At 33.8% G+C, this 27,961-nt stretch overlaps 1 protein-coding gene across 16 annotated transcripts in view; it reads left to right on the top strand.

Annotated features, from left to right (window-relative positions):
• Nucleotides 1–27,961, top strand: part of BCAS3 (BCAS3 microtubule associated cell migration factor) — a 784,754-nt gene that overhangs the window by 392,430 nt on the left and 364,363 nt on the right. The gene's annotated exons all lie outside the window — the stretch shown is intronic.

The raw sequence follows: 27,961 nt of genomic DNA, 5'->3' as shown, positions 1-27,961 counted from the left end.
TAACATTTTTATTTTGATGAGGTTTTATTGTACTTGGTCTGCCTATAATGTAAACCATGATTTAAAATGTTTCTATAACTAATCTATTTTAGGGTTAAAATGTGGTGTGTGTTAAATAGCACATTGGAAACTACAAATAATTTGCAGTTTTCAAAGCCATGTCAAGAAATTTCACAATGTATTGATCAACCAGTAGCCTAACAAGTCTGCTACAAAATCCAACAGAACATCAAGTACACAGATGCTCATACAGATTTGTGATAGTCAGAGTAGTTGTTCTCTCCAGAGATGCAGATTGTAGCTCATTCATGGTTGACTATTTTGATTTGGTCCAATCAAGTTCTCCATTCATATTCACCTAACATTCAGTTATAAGAGCCTACTATATCAGACTAAAGTCCTTTTGCTGAACCTGATACAAAGTTTCCCTGATTTTCTTGGCTGTTTCTTGACTAGGCCCATGAATATTTTAAGTTTTTTCTTATTTTATTGAAATGCTGCCTTTTGGAAAATGGGATACAGGATAATTTTTTTTTTCAATTATATGGTCATCAGAATCTGTTTTGTTTGTTCTGTGTTTCTTGGCTCAGAAATATTGATTCATAAAATAAGAAAATCTCAAAAAATTATAAAATCATTATCTTGTCTTTTCCTCAGCATTCTTGTTGTACCATTCATTCAGAATTTATTAAGCATCTTTAATTAAACTTAATTTGTTAGGATAGGTAAACACTAAATATACTGGGGTACCTATGCTCAATTTATTCAAGAATTATATCTGGAATTTTGAAGGGACAAACTGGAGTTTAATAAGCCTCCCCTGATTCCTTTGAAGTTTATGCTACTTAGTATTACTAATTTACAAGTAAAATAACTAAGGTGAAGGAAAAAAATTCTCCTACAAAATTATCTTAATAATTCATGGTAAAACTGTAATTTAAATGTTGTAAGAATCATGAATGGCACTTGTATGAAAACCCCAGGTTGTAAAAGCATAATTACTTTCAATGTTTAAAAACTCATTTACATATGAAAAGATAGAACTTAGGAAAAGCTGTCTGTTTGACATCATTAAAAATAAATTTATTATATGACTGAAGCAAATAAATTGCAAAATATGGTCATCTGTGTCAGAGCAATAAAAACCTGACATATAATTCCTTAAAGGAGCCTAGGCACCAGGGAAAGGGCCTTTACCTGTCCATCAGGTACATCCTCTCAGAAACTTATTTTATAAGAGCTCATGGGTCTGCATCTTTTATTATCAAATTCCCTTGCAAAGGCTATGTTGAGGTTTTATTAAAACACACAAGTGTCCTCTTGTTTCTGGTGCCTGAAACTTTTCATTCATGCTTAACCACAGCTTTTTTTCCCTCTTGAGTTTTTTCCATTGTTATTTTTTTCCTAGTAATTCCAAAGACAGTTAATGCAAATATTCTCAATTTCAGATATTTAAGGATCATTTAAGAATGATCCCCCTCTGTCTCCCATTAATTCAGTCTATGCAAGTGTTGTTTAGATACTTCCTTTGGTTTTCCGTAGATCTGTGAGTCAGATGGAGTAGATAGTATACAGATTTCAGAGGTGGTAATTATGGCAAGAAAATAAAATAAAAGGAAGTGGAAAAGTAAATAGAGGGAAGATACTTTTTTCTATTAAGGTTATAATAAGAGAATAGGACTTACATTAAGGTATGCCATGATCTAGCAGTCATAATATTATTTTGACTGATAGAATTTGAGATATGTGGCTAAAAAAACCAAATCAGCCCCAAATTAAAAAAAAAAAACTTAATACTTGACCCCAAATTTCTCTATCTGTTACCCCACACTGCATCCTATAACTATAAAATTACCAATAATTGGAGTCCCAAGTTTCACCTATTTTTTATTTATTAAAGCTTTTTATTTTCAGAACATATACATGGATAATTTTTCAACATTGACCTATGCAAAGTCTTGTGTTCCAAATTCCTCCTCCTTCCTCCATCCCCTCCTTTAGATGGCATGTAATCCAACATATGTTAAACATATATGTTTATAACATATTAAAAATGTTAAATCGAACGTATGTATACATATTTATACAATTATCATGCTATACAAGAAAAAGCAGAAAAAAGGAAAAAAATGAGAAAGAAAACAAAATATAAGCAAACCACAACAAAAAGAGTGAAAATGCTATGTTGTGATCCATATTCAGTTCCCACAGTTCTCTCTCTGTGTGTAGATGGCTCTCTTTATTTCAAGATCATTGGGACTCAATCATCTTATTGTTGAAAAGAGCCAAGTCCATCAGAATTGATCTTCGTATTATCTTGTTGTTGCTGTATACAATGAACTCCTGATTCTGTTCATTTCACTCAGCATCAGTTCATGTAAGTCTTTCCAAGCCTTTCTAAAATCATCCTCCTGATCATTTCGTATAGAACAATAATATTCCATAACATTCATATGTCATAAACTTATTTAGCCATTCTCCAACAGATGGGCATCCATTCAGTTTCCAGTTTCGTGCCACTACAAAGAGGGCTGCCACAAACATTTTTGCACATACAGGTCCCTTTCCCTCCTTTAAGATCTCATTGTGATATAAGCCCTATAATAGGAACACTGTTGGATCAAAGGGTATGCACATTTGGGCATAGTTCCAAATTGCTGTCCAGAATGGTTGGATCAGTTCACAACTCCACCAACAATGTATTAATGTCCCAGTTTTCCCACATCCCCTCCAACATTCCTCATTATCTTTTCCTGTCATCTTAGCCAATCTGAGAAATGTGTAGTGGTACCTCAAAATTGTCTTAATTTGCATTTCCCTGATCAATAGTGATTTAGAGCACTTTTTCCATATGAATAGAAATGGTTTCAATTTCTTTATCCAAAAATTGTCTGTTCATATTCTTTGACCATTTATCAATTGGAGAATGGCTTGAATTCTTATAAATTTGAGTCAATTCTCTATATATTTTAGAAATTAGGTCTTTATCAGAACTCTTGAATGTAAAAAAAAAAAATTTCCCCCCAGTTTATTGCTTCCCTTTTAATTTTGTCTGCATTGGTTTTGTTTATACATATTTTTTTAACTTAATATAATCAAAATTATCCATTTTGTGTTCAATAATGTACTCCAGTTTTTCTTTGGCCACAAATTCCTATTCTCCACAGATCTGAGAGGTAAACTATCTTTTGTTCTGCTAATTTGTTTATAATATCACTCTTTATGTCTAAATCATGAACCCATTTCAACCTTATCTTGATATACAGTGTTAAGTATGTGTCAATGCCTAGTTTCTGCCATTAATAATTTCCAGTTTTCCCAGCAGTTTTTGTGAAATAGTTCTTATCCCAAAAACTGGGGTGTTTGGGTTTGTAAAACATTAGATTGCTATAGTCATTGACTATTTTGTCCTGAGTTCCACCTATTTTTAACCATTGCCTTTTCTTATAAATTATAATCTAATTAAATGACCTACACTTAAGATTTCCATTAAGAATATCATTTGCACTAAGATTGCCATAGCAGTGTAGAGTGTTTCAAGAATATTCTAACTATCTTATAAAGTTGAGACTTTGAGCCCCATCTTAGGCACTGATCTTTCCATAAATTCATCTCCTTTTCTTTTGGAAAAAACAATAGTCCAGATTTCAGTGATCATTCAGCTTCTTGTTATGAATGTCTTCAGCTTATAATCCTGTGTGCATATATATGAACATATATATGAACATATATATATATATATATATACATATATATATATATGTATATATATATACATATGTACATATATATATATATACATATATATATATGTATATATATATATATACATATACATATGTACCAAAGCAAAATTTACATATCTTACAAGTTTCTACAATATAAAACTGTGACAAAGGGTATTTACAGCAGAACTCTAGGTTGCTGATCTTTGTATGATCTATGGACTCATAGGGGTGTCCTTCATGCCTATGACCTTGGCATGGTTTTAGAAGCATTGCATAACTTTACTTTCTAGGTAGGGTCAGGGAATCCACTGTTTCTGGGATTTACTGAGAAATGTCATTGGAAGAATCAGCCCCTGATGAAGTCTGTGCCCAGAATCTGAAGCTTCTTTTGAAGGCCTTACCCTTTCTCCTGAGGGTATGCTTCCCCTTCATTTTTCCTGTTTACTGACTAAACAGATAAAGCTATCTCCTTAAATTTGAAGAGTTTTTCCCCCCTGAATTTTCACAGATAGAAGGATGAATAAACAAAAATGTCATTTAAAAGTAAATTCTCAGTTAAATCTCCTTATTACTAGAGGAATCAGCATTATTGTTCAAAACTTGTTACCCAAATTATTAGTTTTTTAAAAATGACTGTCATTATAGAAATGACTGTAGATCATTAAAGAAAAAAATTTTTTTCCATTGTAAAAGACCAGAATTCTTGGTGTAAATGTTATCTTGAGTCACTAGGGAGTTTACAAGCAGGTTATCTACTTCTTGTTTCCAGGGCAAAAAATTGCCAGGAAATTTTTTTCAGTGTATTTAAATCCATTACGAATGATGTCCAAGTCCTTTCTATCACAAATGGAAGGAAGAACAGACAAATGTTCATATATTAACCAGATAACCTGATGCCTGTAGGAGACATTTAAGACAGTGAAAGAGTAGTTAGAGGGCAAAATGAGGAAGGTAAGGCACTGGTCTTTCCGTAAATTCATTTCCTTTCCTTTTGAAGAAAACAATAAGCCAGATTTCAGTGATCATTCAGCTTCTTATTATGAATAGATGACTTCAGCTTATAAAGAAGGAAATGTGTCTTGTTTTTTAGGTAGTTTTTTAAAAATGAGATTTAAAGTTCTGTGTTTAGTGGATTCAGTATATATTGACAATTTACTTATTGCTGTACTGTCATCCCCTACTCCAAAACTTTGTTGCTTCTTCACTGAGCTGACGCAACTGTTCCCTTATGATCTTTTTGTCTCCTTTCACTCTTTCCTCCAATCCATTCTTTACAATGTTACCAGTTTTTTTCTTTCTAAGGCATAAATGTAATCACATCACTCCATTCCTTTGCAAACTCCTAAGAGCTTATTGAAGAAATTCCCAGCTCATAGAATTACAAAATCTAAGAGATGTCAGGGACTTCCAAAACCGTGTCATACAAGTATGCATTATGATGAGGTATTTTTTTCTACAGTGTCTCCAAAAAGTAGTTATATAGCCTTTACTTGAAGATTTTCAGAAAGAGCAAATTAATAGGTACTTGAAAGTAGTGCATTCTACTATCATTTAATTCTTGCAAGTTTTTCCTTATGCCAAGTCTAAATCTTCTTGTCTTCTACTCTTACTGGTTGCTTCTACTTCAGCTGACTGGAGTCAAGTAGGGAAAAACAAGACAAATCTCTATTTGATTGCTTTTAAGCTACTTTAAAATAGCTCTAATGCCATTTTCCTCTCCCTACCTGTACCCCAAGCTTTCATTTTTCTGAGCTAAATTTCCTTAATAGATCAGCTGATTTTTAGTACATCAAGTTCTACATTCCTTTTACCATCTTTATCATCCTCTCCTTGATATATTCCAGACGTGATATAATTTGAGAAAACAATAGGATTCCCTTTATCTAGATAATCATCTCAACTTAGAAGAACATAGTTGCCTACCACTGATACTGATTATTCACACATTCATTCATTCACATAGTATCGAATGAATCTGTCTGGTCAGATACATGCCTCCTGTTTCCCTGCATGTCTTCCCTACTCCTCACCACTATACTGTTAAAGTTTTTTGGTTTTTTTTTTTAATCCAAGTATAGAACTTTTCATTTATTCCATTAAAGTTTCCTCATATTCATTTTGTATCCAATATTGCACCCTATCAAAATACTTTTGGATCTGACACCATTATACAATCAGTTAACTATTTTTGTGTCATCTGCAAAGTTGTTAAGATTGCTTCCTATAAGGGGCAACTAAGTGGTGCAGTGGATAGAGCACACAACCTAGAGTCAAGAGGATCTCAGTTCAAATTTGACCTCAGATACTTCACACTTCCTAGCTGTGTGATCCTGGGCAAGTCACTTAACCCCCTCAATGGGAAAAAAAATGCTTCATATGTCTTCATCCAAGTTATTAATAAAATTGTTGACCAATTCAAGGTTAAAGAGAGATCCTTGGGGTACTCCACTAGATGCCTATTTCTAAGTTAATATTACAGTTAATATTAATATTTATGACTGGTCTTTCAAACAATTCCATGAGAGATTTTCTTAGAAGCTTTGTCACAATCTAAACATATGATATTCATAGCATTCTCTTAATTTATGACTCTACCTTAGAAAGGAAAAAAAGGATTTGCAAAAGGTCTATGTTGTGGGCAAAATATCTACTTTACTTTTCTTTGAATGTGTTTCCCAAATTCCAGCCTCTGTACCAGTTTTTTATTCCCTCATCTTGAATTACCATCTTCCCTATTCCTCCTATTTAATGCTTATTCATTTCTATCCAGTTTCAATACCAACTTCTCCCTGAAACCTTCCCTCAGCTACAGATAGTGCATGGGAAGAAAAAAAAAAAACCCAAAGCTGAAATTAGAAGAAATCAGGGTTTCAGTATTGTTTCTGACCCTTACAAGGTATGTGACATTATAACCCTCTTTGAACCCATCTTGTAAATTGGGGATAAGAATGCCAACACCCTACTTCAAAGGGTGAATGTCAGAAAGATTCTTTGTAAATCTGAAAGCACCTTGAACATGTAAATTATGATTTTTTTTCTACTTCTACTAAACATGTGTGATCTTGGGCAAATTACTTCATATCTCTGTGCCTCAATACTCAGACTAGACAAGTGATATTTAAGCTCCCTTTTTCATTTGTTTCATTGTATCTCCAACATTTCCCAAAATATCTGAAACATAGTAGATATTTAAATGATTTTTAATTGATTTTCTTCCACCTCTAGCATTTTATAATTCTGTCATTTTAGTTTTCTTTTTTGTATGTAAACTGCTTATATCGACCTTTTATTATATTTTTAATTGCAAGTATCTTTGAGTTGTTATTTTATGATCCATATATACATCTCTAATTCTCTTTTAGCTTCTAAAATAGCTTTAATAATAATATTTACTTTTTGGGTTGAGTATGTAGACCCATAATTTAATTGGTCATGAGAACTTATAATGAGGAAATGCAGGTTGGTGCTTACTAGGTGACTTTCCCATGATCATAACCCATTGTGTATTAGAGGTAGATCTTGAAACTGTGTCTTCTACCTTCAAGATTAGTTCTTTATCTACTGTCTCATTGCTGCCTCATTATAGCTTAATATATAATAATAATGATCTCTATAATATAATCTCCATAATAAAATAATGATCTCTAGTTCTCTCCTCTGGTCATAAATTCCTTCCTCCTCCACAAGTCTGAGAGGTAGATTATCCTCTGTTTCTCTAATCTATTTATTATCTCCCTCTTTATGCCTAAATCATGGACCCATTTTGATCTTATTTTGGTATATGGTGTTAAGTGTGGGTCCATATCTAATTTCTGCCATACTAATTTCCAGTTTTCCCAACAGTTTTTTCCGAATAATGAATTTTTGTCCCTAATGTTGGTATCTTTGGGTTTGTCAAAGATTAGGTTGCTATATATGTACCCTTTTTTGTCCTTTGTATCTAATCTGTTCCACTGATCTACCGGTCTATTTCTTAGCCAGTACCAAATGGTTTTGGTGACTGCTGCTATATAATATAGCTTTAGATCAGGTACACTTAGACCACCTTCCTCTGAGTTTTTTTTCATTAGTTCCCTTGCAATTCTCGACCTTTTATTCTTCCATATGAATTTTGTTGTTATTTTTTCTAGGTCATTGAAATAGTTTCTTGGGAGTCTGATTGGTATAGCACTAAATAAATAGATTAGTTTGGGGAGTATTGTCATCTTTATTATATTCGCTCGGCCTATCCAAGAGCACTGAATGTCTTTCCAATTATTTAAATCTGATTTTATTTTTGTGGCAAGTGTTTTGTAATTTTTCTCATATAATTCCTGACTTTTCTTTGGTAGATGGATTCCCAAATACTTTATACTCTCAACATTTGTTTGGAATTTCTCTTTGTATCTCTTGCTGTTGCATTTTGTTAGTGATATATAAAAATGCCAAGGATTTATGTGGATTTATTTTGTATCCTGCCACTTTGCTGAAATTTTGAATTATTTCTAGTAGCTTTTTAGCAGAGTCTTTGGGGTTCTCTAAGTATACCATCATGTCATCTGCAAAAAGTGATAGTTTAATTTCCTCATTTCCTACTCTAATTCCTTGAATCTCTTTCTCGGCTCTTATTGCCGAGGCTAGCGTTTCTAGTACTATATTGAATGGTAATGGTGATAGTGGGCAACCTTGTTTCACTCCTGATCTTACTGGGAAAGGTTGCAGTTTATTTCTATTGCATATTATGCTTACTGAAGGTCTTAAATATATGCTCCTGATTATTCTAAGGAATAGTCCATTTATTCCTGTACTCTCAAGAGTTTTTAGTAGGAATGGATGTTGGATTTTGTCAAATGCTTTTTCTGCATCTATTGAGATGATCATATGGTTCTTATTAATTTGATTATTAATATGGTCAATTATATTAATAGTTTTCCTAATATTAAACCAGCCCTGCATTCCTGGAATAAATCCTACTTGATCATAGTGTATTATCCTGGAGATGATTTTCTGAAGTCTTTTTGCTAATATCTTATTTAAGATTTTAGCATCAATATTCATTAAGGAGATTGGTCTATAATTTTCTTTCTCAGTTTTCGATCTACCTGGTTTAGGTATCAGTACCAGCTTCAGGTGTTTTTGATGAAAAGAATGAACTAGCATTTTTAATGCTGATTATGTGATACATGTTTCAGTGATTTGCTCCAAGATATTCTCTAGCATTTACTTCTTGCTAATCTGCAAAGAAGGCTGTGGATAATCATGCAAATGTTACCGTGGAGACCTAAGAAAATTTTGGTGACTGAACTGTTTTAAAATATAGTTAGAACTGAGCATCAATTGGATTTTAATAATAAAAATATATCAATTTTTAGCTAGATTTTATTTTATTTTTTTTAATCTTTTTTTTAATTTTTTATTATATATATATATTTTATAATATTATCCCTTGTATTCATTTTTCCAAATTATCCCCCCCTCCCTCTATTCCCTCCCCCCGATGACAGGCAATCCCATACATTTTACATGTGTTACAATATAGACTAGGTACAATACATGTGTGCAAATATCATTTTCTTGTTGCACAATAAACATTAGAATCCGAAGGTACATGCAACCTGGGCAGACAAATATTAGTGCTAACAATTTACATTCACTTCCCAGTGTTTCTTCTCTGTCCATCATTGATCAACTGGAAGTGAGTTGGATCTTCTTTATGTTGAAGATTTCCACTTCCATCAGAATACATCCTCATACAGTATTGTTGTTGAAGTGTACAGTGATCTTCTGGTTCTGCTCATTTCACTCAGCATCAGTTGGTTTAAGTCTCTCCAGGCCTCTCTGTATTCCTCCTGCTGGTCATTTCTTACAGAGCAATAATATTCCATAACCTTCATATACCACAATTTACCCAACCATTCTCCAACTGATGGACATCCATTCATCTTCCAGTTTCTTTAGCTAGATTTTATAGAACACATACCTTTTAAAAATACTTTCACTTTATCCTCACACAAGTATTGTAAGAAATGTAGAACAGGTTTTTTCGTAAAATTTTTCCCCCATTTTTTAAATGAGAAAACTGAGGGACGGAAATTTAACTGCTTTACTTCAATTACGTGATTGTGGATATAGGGTGCAGACCAATGGTCAGGTCAACAGATTCTATCTCTGTTGCAGTTAATTTTGAAAAAAAAAATTGATGTTTTCTATTTATGCTACCTTAGTATCACTTGTATCCTTCCCCTCCCCTCTTACACCTTAAGAGCTCTTCCATATGTTAAAGTATTTTTGTTTTTAGTCTTGGGGGAAAGGAAAAAAGTCAGCACAACTGATGAGTACATTAATGAAATCCAAAAACATATGCAAGGGTAGTACCTGTGAATCTCTCACTTCCATGAAAGGGTAGGATAGAGGCATCTCTTCATTTGAGTCTACTTGATCTTTATAATTTTAATCACATTTACTTTTTTTTTTTTGATAAAATTTCAATTGCTTAATTGGCTCTGTGAAACTAGAACAGATCCATAAAAAATTCATTCAAATTGTAAAACTAATAATAATAATACTTTGGATTTCAAGAACACATTCATTTCAGAGTTTAGAATTCCTTTACTACATAGTTAGTAAATAGAGTGATGGAATTCTAGAGGAGAAATAGCTGGTTGAGTCTTACACGTCACTAGAAGAACTAGAATGATAACCTATGAGTTCTGACCTCCAGCTCTGGATACTAGCTAGGATTGTTCCTGAATATACCTGGGAATAATGTTTATCAGAGAAGGAAAGTGATTTGCATCTTCTTCTTTGCCCATAACAGCCACAGCATGGTTATTATTGATTATTTGACAATTGGTTTTCCTGTTACAGATATGGATTTGTAGATCTTGCTATGTATGCTAGGCTTCCTGTTAGGACCAGTGCATAATGTCTTCTTGGAGAGAAGATAAATCTGATCTTCATTACCAAGTCAATGATAGTGTACTGAAGAAGCAATTACATTTTGAGAAAGACTGTGGAACCAACCACATTTTTCAGTCATTCCTGGATTTAGGAGGAAGATGGCTACTTTCAGTGCTACAATCAATCTAACCTAACATCCTGAATTGCATCACTATTATAACATATACCAAGTATGACAAAGGAACTCATCAATATTTCCCTACATTGTCACCAGTAAATATTTGTTCAGGAGTAAGTAGGGTGGAGAGGAAGGAGATATGGATCTCTTGTGGAAGAAACTTGGCATGTAGAATTTGTTTGAAGAGTATTTAGAGTTCATTGTTGGCCAAATATTGTACTACATTGCTTTGACATCTGGATTTGTGTTAACCTCTAGTAATAACTTCATCTTGTATATTTGAGTTTTACTGAAGATTTTAATAATTTTGGCTTATTAGATCCTATTGTGAATTTTTTAGGGGAAATTTTGAATCCTGTGGATAAAGTTCTACAACAAGAAATTGGAATGCTTGATCTTTTTCTTCTTCCTCTTTCATAGGTATTTTTGTGTGATTTTGGTTACCTTATTGAGTCTTTCTCACCTTTTACTTTTTTTTAGTAATTTAGTGGTTTCTACTGCCTTGGATAGCAACATGAGGATCCTTCAGGCATTAGAAATATTTGAATTAGAACTCTCCTTTATCCATATTTTAAACTCTGTCACAATATGTTCTGTATTCCTTTATCATGATCAACTCCTTTAATGTAATGAAATATAAAGAAATTTTATACTGGAAATTTTTGTTTTAATAGAGATAAATTTATTTGATTTTTCCTTGGATCATCATCCTCTATGGCAATGGGAAGTACTTTTGTTAGACCTTAATGCTATTTTTAAAAATAATTTTCCTTTTCTTTTTTAGTCTTTTTATTTTCAAAATATATGCAAAGAATAGTTTTCAACAATCACCTTTGCAAATACCTTGTATTCCAAGTTTTTCTCCCTCCCTTTCCCTACCCTCTCTACTAGAAAGCAATTAATCTAATATTTGTTAAACATATGCAGCTCTTCTAAACATATCTCCACATTTATCATGCTGCACAAGAAAAATCAGATCAAAAAGAGAAAGAAAAAAAGGCAAGCAAACAACAACTTTCTGGATGCAGATGGCTCTCTCCATCACAAATTTGTTGGAATTGGCCTGAATCACCTCATTGCTTAATAGCTAATTTGAATAAAATTTTCTCTTTTTTATTTTCCAAGCAATTTTAGCACTTTTTGAAGGATACCCTTAAAGTCAGCCTTTTGCATTACCAGAACAAATACTTTAAATATATATATATATAGCCTACAAACAGTAAACTTAATAGAACTTATGCTTTTCTGTCCTTTTCCATATATTCTGTGGTTCATTTTTAGAGACAGTGAGATTAATCTTCTTTATAGACATTCAATCTAATGTTACACAAACACTTGTTTGTTACATAGTAAAGAGGATCTTTCAGGTATGGATTTGACTAGCTGGCCAGAGGATCTTTCTCAATTCTCAGCTTTTGTTATTTTGAGATGTAATTATTTCTTTTGATAATTGCATTAGTCTTCTGAGTTAAGTATTGTAATCATAATTAATCCATTTTTACAGGGGAGGCAACTAAGACTCAAGGAATCTTGGCATTTAGTTTTAGAAGGAACTAAAGAAGAAATATATTCTACCTATAAGTAGGAATCCTTTGTTACCCATAAATTGAAATTGCATAACTTGAAGATTTCTAGTAATTGAAAATTCATTATAATTTTACCTATGGAAAAGGTAGCCCATTCCATTACTGGACAGCTCTGATTGTTAGAATATGTTTACTTTAAATCAATCTCCTTACTGCTTTCATCATCTGATGCTAGCTCTGTCATACAGAAATAGGTATTCAAGTCTAATCTCTCTTGTACATTCCAACCTTTCAGATCTTTGAAGAAAAGAAAAATCAAAGATTATGTTCTCTTTGTGTTTTCTCCTCTCTAAGTTAACCATCGCTAGGGTTCTCCTTTAATTGAGATTTATATAGCGAAGTCTTGAGTCTTTTCATTGCCCTCAGTTTATCAATGCCTTTCATAAAATATTGCTCCTAACTCTGAACATAATACCTCAAATATGGTTTGGCCATGAGAAAAGTAGATTTTCCAAAATATGAACACTGTAATTCTATTATGTCAGACTACAGTTAGACCAGCTTTTGCCAATTTTGCCCATTTCGTACTATTGAGTCTGAACTTTTAGTCTCTCTTAGGTCTTTTATATAAAAAAAGATTTCCTACCATGTCTCTCCCATTCTATACTTAAATCCCAAAATCTATCACTATGTAAGTGTGAGTTTTTACCTGTATTCCTTATTGAAAGTTAATTTTTAGAATTGGCCTTATCTACCAAGATTACTTTAGAGTCTACTTCTGTCATACCAAAAATGTGTTCCTCCTCTACTTTGTATCTTTCATTAGTTTGATAAGTCTGCCATATTTTCATTTGAATCTTTCTTCCCTGGATGTGACACAATGAACATATTACCAGAGATTAATTTAGTAACTGCATTCTTTATTAGAAAACAGACTATAAGATAGATATAGGGAGGAAATAATTCTGGGCTGTGGACATCTTTTCTCATGTTGTGTTGGCACACGTGACTTTGAAGAATTGCAGTGGACAAGAAGTCATAGCATGATACTATCTGTTATAAAGATAAGGGTGACATATACATTATAGGGGTTTTTAAATAATAAAAAGGACACATGATGGACAGAAGGAATGAAGGAAAAAAAACAATTTATTAAGTATTTGCTGCATGCTGGGCACTGTGCTAAACACTTTTACAAATATTGTCTCATTTGATCCTCACAGCAACCTTAGGAGGTTGGAGCTATTATGATCCCCATGTTATAGTTGATGAACCTCAGTCAGATGTTAAGTAATTTGATCTGAATCAAATGACTACTAAGAGTTTGAAGCTGGTTTTGTACTTCTTAACCCCAGGCCCAAAATCTAGAGCCACCTAGCCACAGAGTATTACAAAATCAAAGGAATTTATATTTGGTTCTAACTTTAAGAAATAAGCAAGTTCATTGCCTTCATTGTACAGATAAAAAAGCATAATAAAACAAAATTTCTGGCCCAGAAAATTTCACACAATCAGTGATTGTTCATTTAGTCTACAGTGCCACTGAATCCATGGTATAAGCAAGGCATCTTATCTTACTTATAAGTAGAACAGTAGATCATAGTTTCATATCAATCAAGGAGAGGGCCAACTATTTAGGTAGAATATTCAAGATTATTTCACCTCCACAAAGTTAAGAAAAGTATAATTGGCACAATTTAGCTATTCCTTAAACACGTTTTGAACAAAAAAAATTCTTTATTCTGGATATTTTGGATTTTACAAAGTTCAGGTCAAATCCTATCTCTTCCATGAAACTAGAAGATAAACTGGAAGCATATTCATTTATTCATTTAGTTAATTCAATCTTTGATTTCATTGGTATTTCGATGCAGAAAGCCCATGGACTAATGCTCTGCAACTTAGAAAGTTTGAAAGAGGCCTGGCAGTCTATTTATATTGTATGAGGATGTATTCTGATGGAAGTAGAAATCTTCAACAAAGAGAAGATCTAATTCAGTTCCAATTGATCAATGATGGACAGAAATGGCTACACCCAGAGAAGGAACACTGGTATGAACAACTTGATCATTGTTGTTCTCTGCCATGTAATATAGCTAGATTTTTAAAAAATTGTCTCTATTAGCATCTGAGATATAGGTAGGTATTTATCACATACTTATTTGATAAGATAAGAGTTTCAGATTAGTCAATTTATAGAATATTCTTTCATTAATGTTTCTCAAACTTAACAATTTATTGATTCAACTACTATTTTCTTTAGTTGCTATTAGCAAATCAATCTTCAAACATCCTAATATATGAAATTATTTTGATGTCTTAACCTTACGCAAGTCATCTACCATCTCTGTGCTCCAGGCTCCTTCCCCTCTCTAAAATGAGGTGGTGAGGGTTAATTAAATAATTTCTTAGGCCCTTTCCAGCTAATTTTTATCATCACAGAATTGAAAAGGGCCTTAGAGGCTCTGTAGATTTTTAAAGGTAGAATTAAAGTATGTGTGCATGATTGAGCACTTTATAATCCTTCCTCTTCTTATTCTCACCCTTCCCCCAAAAGAGCACTTGTCCTGGCTTTTCCTGCTGATTCTGTTTATTCTTCCCTCCTGATTCTGTTTATTCTTCCCTCTTCCTAATTGAGTTTAATGTTTATGTAAAAATCATGATGTCCCAAAGGGAGCATATTACCTTCCAGGGAATAGTGGACATTTACAGACATAGGAAGGAGTAAAGGAGAGAGGAGAGAAGGTAAAAGATGAAGACACCTGTTTGAATTTTTCCCTAGGAAATAGAGGCTGAAATGGAATGATCTGGCTCTGCTTACTTACCTGCAGTAATGTAATGGGTTGACAATAGCAGTAGCTTGTGGTTCAATGTGCTATCACTTCCGTCAGTAAGGTTAATTGCTAGCAAATGGTTAGATGGGAGTTTAGGGTGAATGCTGCAGCTGTCTGCCATGTTCGTGGTAAGAGGAATTCTGGCGCCATTTCAGGGTCACTATTTGTATCTGTCTATCAGAGTTAGAATACAGCCGCTTCTCTCTGTTTCAGTCTTCTGTATAGCATTTCTGTCAATTGTTTGGCTCCATTAAGTGTGCAGGGGAAATAAAAGCCTGAATGACCGAGCCACCAGGGGCTAAGGAGAGACCCTTTCTTTGTCCACACTCAGAACACTGCATTAGGTCTCATTATCCATTTATAATAAGTGACCTTTGGCCCCCAGGTCATTGAAAAATACTCAGTGTGCTTTTCTGACACACAGGGCACCTCTCTCAGCAGACTGATGAAACAATGGGACGTCTGGTAGTCTGGGGGAATGGTATACTTTGCTGGTTTTTCATAAATACACAGTCTTGTGCCAAATCCTTGCTGTAATTTTTTTTTTGTTCTTTTCTCTGTGCTAGCTGAACCAAAAAAAAAAAAAAAAAAAAAAAAAAAAAAAAAAAAAAAAACAAAAAAAAAAAAAAAAACTTGATTAATGAGAAATGTTTGCAATCTCACCATTATTTTTTAATTTACTCTTTTAAATCTTGTTTAAGAATGACTTGTTCTCTAATCTCTTTGGCCAGTTTCTGATTAAGAAAGAAATGTTATGTATTGGTCAACCTGCCATCTGGGGGAAGGGGTAGGGAGAAGGAGGGGGAAAGTTGGAACAAAAGGTTTTGCAATTGTCCATGCTGAAAAATTAACTATGCATAAAATTTTTGTAAAAATTAATTAAATAAATGAATATATTAAAAAGAAAGAAAGAAATGTTAAGAGAAATTAGCAAATAGAAGTAGAGAGACATTATCTGAGGAAATATTTTCCAAACTTTTTATCTACTTCTCTGGAAATCATGATCCCCAGAGTATGGCAATGAGCTTCTTAAGGGAAGCAGTGGTTCTAGGCCTAGTTTCTTAAGTTCTAAGTTCTTTACAACACACACACACACACACACACACACACACACACACACACACACACACACACGCCCAGTATTCAATACACTGAGAACTCAGTAAGCTTGATGATTTTCACTGGTTTCTAGGAGATGAGGAGAAATGTAACAGTAGAAAAAAGGATGAGATGACAAAGGTGAGACAGATATACAAAAGGAGAATGAGGCTAATATGTCCATTAATGGTAATAAATTTTGTCATCTTTAAGTTTGTCATTCAGAAGAACCTTTCCTATGGGATCTCAAACCTAGTGCTCCCAGCATATGTGACTTTATAATCAGGTCAATACCTTGGAAGAGACAGGCTTAATGATAGCTGACTTCAGGCATTTGTGGGGCTTTTTGGAAGAAAAAGACTAGATTTGTTTTGTTTACAATTTTTTTAGGGGAATAAAACATGTGACTATGGCTTGAAAATTATTAATGAGGATGTAGATTTTTAACCTCAAACAAGGAAAACTAACAATGAGAACTTTCACCAAGTTAAATGGACAGTAACAGTGAGTTCATTGTTAATAGAAGTCTTCATATAGGAGGCTACTTGTCTATGATACTGTTGAAATGATTCAGCTTGTCTATAGGGCTTGGTTTAGCATTGTGGTGTCAAAAAATGGGAGCCATTAAACAATCCTCAACTCGAGCTAAGCCATCTTCTAATTGGTTACTTGCTGGCATATATTGTGATATATTTTCTTGTTTCCACAAGAGGCACTACTGAATATCAGCTCAGATTTTTTCTTCTCTGGACCAGTTAATGAAAGCTTTGCTGTTGTCAGAAGTCACTCTATGATAAGAATTAATGTATTAACTGGGATATGGCACTGTTTGATAAATTGCTTACTAAATACATCAAAATTGATTGGACATTCTGTATTTGAATTGACAAATGACTGCATTAGGGTAAGGAGGGAAATCCATTAATTATAGGTGCCCTCAACCATAGGAAATGTAATCATATAAATATGGATTTTGTTAAAACAAAAATCTCGACTTTATTGTAGTGTTGCGGGTAAGTGTACACACTCTTCTTTACCATTAAATTTCTAATAGGCAGACTTTGGAGGTTGCTATAAGTCAGTATCCCTTAAGGAATCTGAACATTTTGGTTCAAACTGTCCTGGGTTTCCTGAATAGGGTGATATTTTATTTAAAACAAGCAAACAACATTAGAAAAAATAAAAACAAAGAAAAAACTTCAGAAAACCTTTAGGTTTGGCTTTCTGCTAACTGCCACATTCCTCCCTGATACATAAATTGCCCTGAGCTTCCTCAAGGCCTTTGGGAATGATGTATCTAGAGAAAAGTTGGATAACATTATTTGGAATACAAAATATGAATGAGTATGGGAATCCCAGTATTTGATCTAATACTACTTACCAGTATTAATTTGAGCAAGTCATTTAATTTGCCTGGTCCTCAGCTTCCTCATTCCTTAAATAAGTGGATTGAACTGCCTAATTCCCCAAACCTTGCTTTTATTTCTAGTTTCATTTAATTTATTTTGGGGTTTATATTCTCTTTCTTCCACATTCTCTTTTTCCCTATCCACCTATTAAGAAAGCATGGAAAAGAAAACCTGTTACAAACTATAGTCAAGCAGAAGAAATTCCTGATTTGCCATGTTTAAAAAAAAAAAAAAAGCCTCAATTTGAACTCTGATTCTATCACCTTTCTATTTGCAAGTGAGTAGTATGTTTCAAATTGAATCTTCTAGAATTATTATTTGATCATTATGTTTCTAAGTTTTTAAAAGTTGTTAGTTGTTTACCATATTGTTATTATCTAAGGTGTTTTCCTGGTTCTTTTCACTTTGCATCCCTTTGTACAAGTCTTCCCAGGTTTCTCTGAAACTACCCCCTTCATCATTTGTTAGAGCATAGCAGTATTCATTTATATTAATATGCCATAACTTGTTCAAACATTCTCCAATTGATGACACCTCCTCAGTTTCTAAATTTCTGCCAACACACAAAAACTCTATTTTTGTATATATAGGCCTTTTCCCTCTTTCTTTGATCTTTTGGGAGTATAGACCAAGTTGCAGTATTTCTTGTTCAAGTGATATGTAGTTTAATAGCTTTTTGGGCATGGTTCCAAATTGTTTTCCAGAAGAGTTGAACCAATTCACGTTCACCAATAGTACAATATTTTCCCATAGCCCCTTCAGTATTTGTCATTTTCCTTTTTTGTCAGTTTCACCAATCTGATGGGTATGAAGTGATAACTTTTGAGTTGTTTTATTTTGCATTTCTCTAATTAATGAGTTCAAACATTTTTCATATGCATATTGATAAATTGAATTTCTTCTTGTTTATATTCTTGGACCATTTATCAATTGGAGAATAGATCTTATTCTCACAAATTTCGATTAATTCCATATATACATACATACATGTATGCATATATATATATATACACACATGTATATATTTATGAAATGAGTCCTTTATCTGAAAAACTTGCTGCAAAGATTTTTCCCTATTTCTTCTTTATTTTCTTAACTTAGTTTTACTTGTATATAAAATTTTTAATCTTATGTGATAAAAATTGACCACCTTCCCCCATCCATAGATTTGATAAGGTATTTTCTTTCATGTTCCCTTAATTTGTTTATAATGTTCTCCTGGAGCTTGTCTTGGTATTTAGTTTGGGATTTGTGCTTTCTAGTTTTCCTAGTGATGAGACTTAGGTAAGGAGTATCTAAATGAAATTAGGGTTAATTGAGGTCTAGTGGCAAGTTCAGGGTACAGGGAGTCAAATAGAGCTCCCCTGCAACCACTTTGGATTCGGCGCAAGGATACAAAGTTAAATGAGGACTAGTAGCAGTGCAGAGTCCCCTGTAAAGGAATTTACAGGCCCCAAAACCTAGATTGATAAAAAGAAGTTTATTGTGGGGTTTGGAAGTAAAGTTTAGATAGTAAAGTTGAAGGTAAAGATAAGAGGGCACAGGTATGATGGGCAGAAACCCTTGGCATCATAAGGATGCCATATTTGGGACTTCTGCAAAGAATGGACTCCAGGGTTCCCTTTTTTATAATCTAAAGGGGCTCATGAGTGGAGGCCCAGGTTGGCCTCTGGCTTGAGCTTCAGCCAGGGTTAGAATTTGAATAGAATTCAATGGGTTTTTAGATAAGGAGGAAGCTGTTTGTGGGAGTTGGGAAACCTGAGCAGATCATAAGAATGGGGGCTGGGAGAGCCCGGATATCTCCCATTGAAATTCGTGGGGGCTGGGAATTAGAAAGGAATCTTAACTCACATCACTAGTAGTTTTTATGTATTTTATACATTTTGTTGATCCTATTCAACCCCTTTCTTTCCTGGAACTAAATTATTTTGCTTATTAGGACTTTGTAATGTTTAATATCGGAATGTTTAATATTGGATACTGTTATGCCCTTTCCTTTAAAAAAATTTTAATTTAAAAAAAATTCTCTTAATTTTTTTCCTCCAAATGTCATTTGACATTGCCTCCAAAATAATTCTTAAATTACTTTTTCTAGTTTTTAAGTAATTATTTGATATTTGATGTAGCATTTGATAAGTAAATTAATTTAGGTACTATTGTCATTTTTATTATATGGCTTGATTTATCTATGAGTAATCGTTGTTTCCCCAGTTATTTAGAGCTATCTTTATTTGTATAGAATGTTTGCAATTATGTTCATATAGTTCCTGTGTGTATTTTATCAAATAGATTTCCAAGTATTTTATACTATTTGTAGTTATTTTGTTTTATTTCTTCCAATTACAGGTAAAAACAATTAACATTTTTTTAAATTTAAGTTAGTTATTTTAAATAGTTTTTCTTTCTAGCTCTTTCTGCTTTATTTTATTTTATAAATAGAACTTTGCTAAAATTTTTAATTGTTTCACATTTTTAGTTTACTTTGATTTTCCATAGGCAAGGGACAGCTAGGTGGTGCAGTGTATAGAGCACCAGCCCTGAATTCAGGAGGACCCAAGTTCAAATCTGATCTCAGACACTTAACACTTCCTAGCTGTGTGACCCTGGGCAAGTCACTTAACCCCAGTCTCAGAAAAAAGAAAAGAAAAAAAAAAGATTTTCCATAGGAATTTCAGACTCAACATATTGAAAACTGAACTCATTATCTTGCCTTTTGATTCATATTTCTCTGTAGCCTCTTTATCAAAGTTAGCACTAATCTTCTTTTGAGATAATCTAGTTTTGAGATTTCAGAGTCATACCAAACATCTTTCTGTTGTTGTTGTTATTATTGTTGTTCGTGTTAGCAGTGTGTCCAACTTTTCATGAGCCCATTTTATTCTGGGTAAAGATACTGTAATGGTTTTCCATTTCTTTTTCTAGCTTGTTTTGTAGATGAGGAAGCTGAGTCAAACAATGTTAAATGACTAATAGGGTTATTCAGCTAGTAAGTGTCAACATCTTTGCTCACCCCTTAAAGTAAGTTTTCTTTTGGATACATTAAATCTGAGATGTCTATGCGATCCAGTTGAATTTGTCCAAAAGGCAATCGTACTATTTCTGGAGAGAGAAAGTAGAACTGAATATACAGATCAGGAAGTAATGTACATAGAAATTAAAATTGAACCCATGGAAGCTGAAGAGATTGTCAATCAAAATAGCATTGAGGGAAAATAGAAGAGTCCCCAGGATAGGGTTTGTATGTCATCTGTGCTTCCAAACTGTTCTCTTTTCCAAACATTTCTTTTATTGTCAAGGGCACAGTCATCACCTCAGGCACCCAAGCCCACAACCTCAGTTTTATCTTTGACAGTTCATATATATATATATATATATATAATACATTGAGTGCAAGAGGAAGAGGAGCACTACTGTTTCTTTCTCTCTTGCACCACTATCTTTCACTGTCTTTTGGATTTGTAGTCAGGCAGGGAGATGATCCGAATGGAAATAAAATCCATCTCTCTTGGTTCTTTTTTTAAGTTTTGTACCACAAGTTACTTTTTCCTTCTAAAAGTTTTCTCCTTACTATCTTCTGTGTCTTATGGACAAGTTAAGATCATTATTTGGAATCCTGAAGCCTTGGTTAAATGCCTTACAGCTATCTGAAGTCATGCTTGGGGTTTCTTTTAGTCAGGGAATTGTTTTTCTGTTTTTAGGTATTTTGTTATACTCCATGTTTTGTTCCAGGTTCTTAGATTTCATTAATGTGTTTATTATACTCCCCTTTTAAAAGCAACAATAAACTAATTATAATATAGTGTTTATATTTGTAGAATGTAAGCTTCCCTAATAAAATGTAGGCTCTTTGATTCCAGGAATTGTAAATTTGTTGTTCTATCTCCACCATACTTATTGAATTTGATTATATTAGATATTCCTTTAATATTAATTGAATCTAAAGTTAGAGATCAAATGACTTTACACATGTATTATTTGTCCCATCACAGCCTCCACACATTAAAACTTTTGATTTGTAACTTCCTTTTATTAGTGAGAAAGGATTGACAGTATGACATTTTTCTCCCCTATTTTCAATCTCTTTTTTCAGTCTATTCTTTATTTTGTGTTTGATGTAGATATAGGTGTTCACACAATAAATGGTGTAATAGAAACAGATTATATTAATTCAGAGTGACAGAGATACAGAGGGTGATGGAACCTTTAAATGGACAGTATTGGTAATATGTTTATGCGTTATCTACATTGATAGAGTAATTTGAAAAACCCAACTTCTGGAGCAGGTAAGTGATGATGCAAGAATTTCTCTCCTTTGATGTTTCTTTTGTCCACCCCCATTTCAGATGCTTCATGATGTCTACTGTTAAGTCTAATGGCAGAGTTATAGATACTTTGTGATATACAAGGATGATAATGTTGAAAAAAGATTGAGGCTGAAATACATATTCTCAGCTTAAGTAGATATCTCAACAGTCATACAAATAGGTCAGCTTTTGAAATTAACTTTCAAATTGTGCCTTGAGATTACTTGTGATATTAATGGAAATCATGCAGATTAGTATGTCACTTTCAGATTCTTCCTTGTGAACACTATACTTTTCATTGCCGCTTTTCATATACATTCTACGTCAGCTCACTGTGGAAATGAATTTTCATGTCCACAATCTCTTTTCTGTCTTTGATGAGTGGACTCTGAAGAAAAAGAGTCTTCCTAGATGAAGAAAAGGAGGAAAGTACTTACATCATACTTATTGTTCACTACTGGAAATACTATGAATCAGCTGGGACCAGTCTCCCCCAAAGGAAGGCAGATAGACTTCATAGTTTGTCTATACAATGGTTCATTGGATTTCATGGATTTTCTGGAATCTCTACAGTAGGAATTTAACATTGTATATAATGTGAAATGGCACAGGGAAAAAGTAGCAGTACCTGATAGTTCTTTATATCAGAATCTGTCCATCCCTTCAATCATTATGAACAAATAGCTTTATTTTGATCTAGGGAGGAAAACTTATACAAGGGGCATGTTGATTAAGGTTCCTGTAACAACTTTTGATGACAAAGATATCACACAATTTTATAAACTTTTGACAGACTCAATCAGAAAACCTAGCATCAAGTTTCTTTCAGCTCTCTCAGCCATGAGCTGTGTGACCTTTGGGCAAGTGATTGAACCTCTCTGATCTTTGTAGGATCATAAAAGTTGGAGCCACAAAGCTAGACTAGAGATTCTTTAGCTTTTGTGACTCATGGACCCCTTTGTAGGTCAATACAGAAAGGGAGAGAGAGAGAGAGGGAGAGGAAGAGGAAAGGGAAAGGGAGAGAGCTACACCAGGGTCAGAATACTGATGAAGTATGAGGTTCAGCCTATTTACTTAAAAATAATATTTCACTTAGAGGTAAGTGAAAACAAAATTACATTTTCTTTTCCCATTTCAATGAATCCCATAAAATCTATCCAAAGACTCCTAGGTTAAGAATCTCTCATTTAGACCAATCTCTCCAATAAGTAACTTGATGTTCAGAGTAGTGTCCTGGTCCTGTCAGTCTCAGCGGCTTTCTTTTTCTTACCGCAGATAACCCTTTGGACATTTACAGCTGGGTATCCCATAGACATGTGAAATTCGGCATATCCAGAACAGTGCTCATTCCTTTTCCCCTAGCCCGGTTGTTCATCTGAGCTTCCCTATTTTTGTTGAAGGTTCCCCCTCATCCCCTAGGCTCCCAACTTCACCAATAGCCTCATTTCCCCCCTCTACCTCACTTCACATGTTCAATTAATTGACAAATCTTATTACTTCTTCCTCCAGTCCATCACTTTCTCTCTATTCCATGGCTACCATCCTGTATCAGGCCTCATTACTTCTTAATTGTTCTCCCTATTCTCCTTAAATCTCTTTCCACTCCAATCCTCCTTCTGTACAGTTGCTAAAGTGATTTCGTAAAGTGCATTTCTAACCATGTCACTCCTATCCAATAAACTCTAATGGCTCCCTATTGCTTCTAGAAGCAAATATAATTAATCTCCTTTTTTGCTATTAAAGGGCTTTTCATCTAGCCCCATCCCCCTACCTTTCCAGCCTTATTAGACATTGCTTCTGCTTCACTACTTTATGATCCAGGTAATCTGTCCTTCTTAGTTTTCCTCACATATGACACTTTTTCCATCTCTGTGCCTTTGCAATGTACCTTTCCTTCATTACTAGAATACATTTCCTCCTCATTGCTGCTTCTTAAAATAACTTTTTCCTGTTAAAATTTTGCTTAAGTACCATTTTCTACATTATACTTTTTCCTGATTCACATTGGTCCACTAGAAGCTAACACTCTGCCATACAAAATTATCTTCCATATTTTTGTATGTATTTTATGTACATTTATGTATATACTGGATGCCCCTTTAAAATGTGGGTTTCTTGAAGGCAGAAACTTAAAATTTGTGTTTTGTTATCTCCAGAATGTAGTGTAGTACCCAGTATTTGGTGGACACTTAAAGAATTCTTGTTGATTGATTGTAGATATAGTAACCAATGTGAACAGGAGTAACACACCATCCAAAAAACGTGTAATATTCTTCACTCAGTAATAAAGCATTGTATTCATACAATGATATTTTCTTGCTTCTTTCATTGATCTCTTGACAATAAAATAGAATGGGAAAAATAGAATGGTGCTTGATTTGGACACAAATTAGGGGAACCATACTCTGCTTTCAAACAGTAATACTATATGGCCCCTTGGTAATTAATTCTCTGTGCATTGGTAGCAGTTTTCTTCATGATAACATTGAGTCATTAAAACCAAACTTCATCACTAGAGGGCTATAATAAACTAAAAATTATGTTCTATAATTTTGCAATGTTTCATTTATTTATGGGACCTAATTTCACTTTGTGAAGTCTAAATGAGCTCAAAAAGGAATCTCCTCCCCAATTTCAAACCATTCATTGAACTTTCCTGCTCTGCCCCTTCTCTGTAGGCAAGAGAGATATCAGATCTACTGGTGTTACTGGAACCCCAAAGTGATTGTGGTATCATATTCTGTCCCCAATCTCTTCTTTCTTCTCTTTCTCTTTTTTTCACTGTTCTGGCATATATCTTTCATCTTTTATCATCTAGCATGGTTCTTTTCTCTTCTTCCTCACTTCCTCACTTCTCTATTTGCGGTTTCTTTATTCTTCTGCTACATTTTTCTTTCTTTCTAGACCTCTGTACCACAAATTTCATGTAGAAGTGAGATTTCAAAGCTACTTGGATCAGTGCAGTTGCTTAATATTTTAAATGATGTATAATTATGTTTCTAATCATTCTCTAAATAAATTTCTGTTCTCTTCCATGAAGACTCTGCTTCCTAGAAGGATGAATAAAAGTTTACAGATAATTATTTCTAATCTGTGACAGCTTTACTTCATCCACAATCTCTGAGAATCAGTGAAGTATAAAAGCAGCTGAATTAATTTTTTCCAGATGTTAACGTGCCATTTTTAAAAGGGAGGGCCACCTCTTTTCTCTATTTTGGTTGCTAAGTTTATAGTTCAGGGCTTAAAAATATCATACTTCCAAACTGCACCATTTTCAAAGTACCAAAGAGTGAGAAGCTGTGGACCATCAGTGATGGAAAAATCAGGTCCAAGAGTGATCATATACATTCACTGAAGGGCATCATAGACAAAAATACCAGATGCTGGCACATAATGAGTGTTATTTTAGGACCTTAGGGTTGAATGAAAATAACAGGTGATTAATCTTTTTTCTTCATATATCCCTACCAATTAGGAGTGAATGCTTGTCTAAATTAATAGCTTTTTTGGTCATAAATAAGTTTACACAGTAGGATACAAAAGAATACTCACATACAAAACTTTAATATGTAATGACCACGTTAGTACCCTGGATACTTTAGAGTCAGCCAGAGTCAGGATAAGCAAGTCTTTATTCTTGGTCTTTTTGGGGTCCTGGCAGGGGATTAGATATAGGAATCTCCACACCTTCTTTCTCTCTCTCCACCACCAAAAAAAATGATACCCCTTGTCCTACTCCACCTTCTGATCTCTCTCATACTTCCCTGTCCACACCCATGGATCCAGCCAGCACAAAAATTTGGGCAGGGTCATTCTCCAAGCATATGTTAATAGAGTATTGTCCAATTGATAATTAGCCTCAAGGTCTTGACTATTCAAGTGCATCTCCTGTTTAAGTCCTTTACAAGTATACATATGAATTCATATGAAAACTGCTTATAGCTGATTGAGCCTTTAGCATATAGAAGATGCTACAGTTAGTGGTTTGCATTTTCAAATTGAAACTCTACTAGCTGATAGGCTGTGGTATTTGGTGTTAGATCAGCTTGAGGGGGATCCAGAAAATATGATAGCCTTTCTTTTTCATGAAGAAAAACTCATATTAATATAAACTCACTTAATATTTTACAAGATGTATACTTATGTTTCTAATCATTCTCTAAATAAATTCCTGTTCTCTTCCATGAAGAGACTGCTTCCTAGAAGGATGAATAAAAGTTTACAGATAATTATCTCTAATCTGTGACAGCTTTACTTCATCCACAATCTCTGAGAATCAGTGAAGTATTTCAGTGATTTTTTAAATCTGCAATTTTTATTATCAGCTCTGCTAATCTAGTGATTGCTGGTGAGGCAAGGAATTTTCTGTTCTTTGAGATAATTGTGAATTATAATTAATTGAAAGGCAAAGGATATTGAAAAATAAGGGGGAAAGACTGTCATCCCAAGGCTGAATGTAAATTTATTGTATCTGTTCAGTTAGAGATAAGTAAAAGATTTGTTCTCATTGCTTTGTCTGGATTGTAAACTTCCTAGATCCCTGAGGTTCATTCCTTCACACTACTAGGGAGTCAGATTGCACAGTGAACAGAGTGCTAGGCACGTTCAAGAAACTCTGAGTTCAAATCCAAATTCATACACTTAATTGCTATGTGATTTTGGGCAAATTACTCAACCTCCATTTCAGTTTCCTCAAGTCTAAAATGAGAATAATATTAGCACCTACTTTCCACGGTTGTTCTGAGAATCAAATGAGACTATTTGTAAAAGTCTTAACACAGTGCACACAATAGCACTTAATAAGTGCTTGTTCCTTTTTTCTTCTTCATGACAAAATAGAACTCTAATTTTATTCATGAACTGAATTCCTGACATAATCAAATCTTCAGCCAAGCTGTCTGCTCTAATGAATTCTATAGGTGAACACATTATTTACTCAAGGCTTTTTGTTCAGTACTTCATATACTGGGATGTCTTTTGTCTAAAAGATCTTGTCTTTAGGACTTTAATAGGAGTTAGAATAGATTCTATAAGAATCTGCATGAATCTCTTTAAAAACAGTTCTTAAGTAAATAGTTGCTTTCAGCATTACTATTTTATCCAGTAGGCTCATTAGCTGATTACTCAGAACTCTTCAGGATCTACAAGGATGTAAGGGTTTACCTGAATTCTCTACATTTCCCCATTCTCTTAAAGCCCAAAGTCCGAGAATCATTGTGATGACTGTCCTACCTCCTCACTGGAGGAGTAAGGATAATCCATAAGTGCTTAAGGATTAGAATTGGAAAATTCTGAAACACAGTTTCCAGGACTAGGAGGAAAATAGTGGGGAGATACAGCTAGGAATATTCCATTTCCTTGTTCCAAATAAGAGACATGTTTTTCTAAAAAAAACAAGATTCCTAGGTCATCTTACTAGTTCAGTTGGTGGTAGGAGAGGAAGATAATATAAGGAGTCACCAAGGTCTTAATATCTATGTTTCCATTTCTAGTCATAGGAAAAAATGCTCTAAATCACTATTGGTTAGAAAAATGCAAATTAAGACAACTCTGAGGTACCATTACACACTTCTCAGATTGGCTAAGATGGCAAGAAAAATAATGATGAATGTTGGTCGGGATATGGGAAAACTGGGACATTGATGCATTGTTGCTGGTGAACTGATCTGGAGAGCAATATGGAACTATGCCCAAAGGGCTTTCAAACTGCATATCCTTTGATCCAGCAATGTCTCTCTGGGCCTTTAGCCCAAAGAAATCATAAAAAGAGGAAAGGAGCCCACGTGTGCAAAAATGTTTGTGGTAACCCTCTTTGTAGTGGCAAGAAACTGGTAACTGAGTGAATGCCCATCAGTTAGAGAATGGCTGAATAAGTTATGGTATATGAATGTTAAGGAATACTATTTTTCTATAAGAAACAATCAGCAGGATGATTTCAGAAAGGCCTGGAGAAACTTATATGAACTGATGCTGAGTGAAATGAGCAGAACCACGAGAACATTGTG

This window comes from Sminthopsis crassicaudata, chromosome 4 (genome assembly GCF_048593235.1).
Source record: "Sminthopsis crassicaudata isolate SCR6 chromosome 4, ASM4859323v1, whole genome shotgun sequence".
Taxonomy (NCBI): Eukaryota; Metazoa; Chordata; class Mammalia; order Dasyuromorphia; family Dasyuridae; genus Sminthopsis; species Sminthopsis crassicaudata.
The sequence above is the reverse complement of the archived record's forward strand: the minus strand, read 5'-3'. Positions and strand labels throughout refer to the sequence as shown.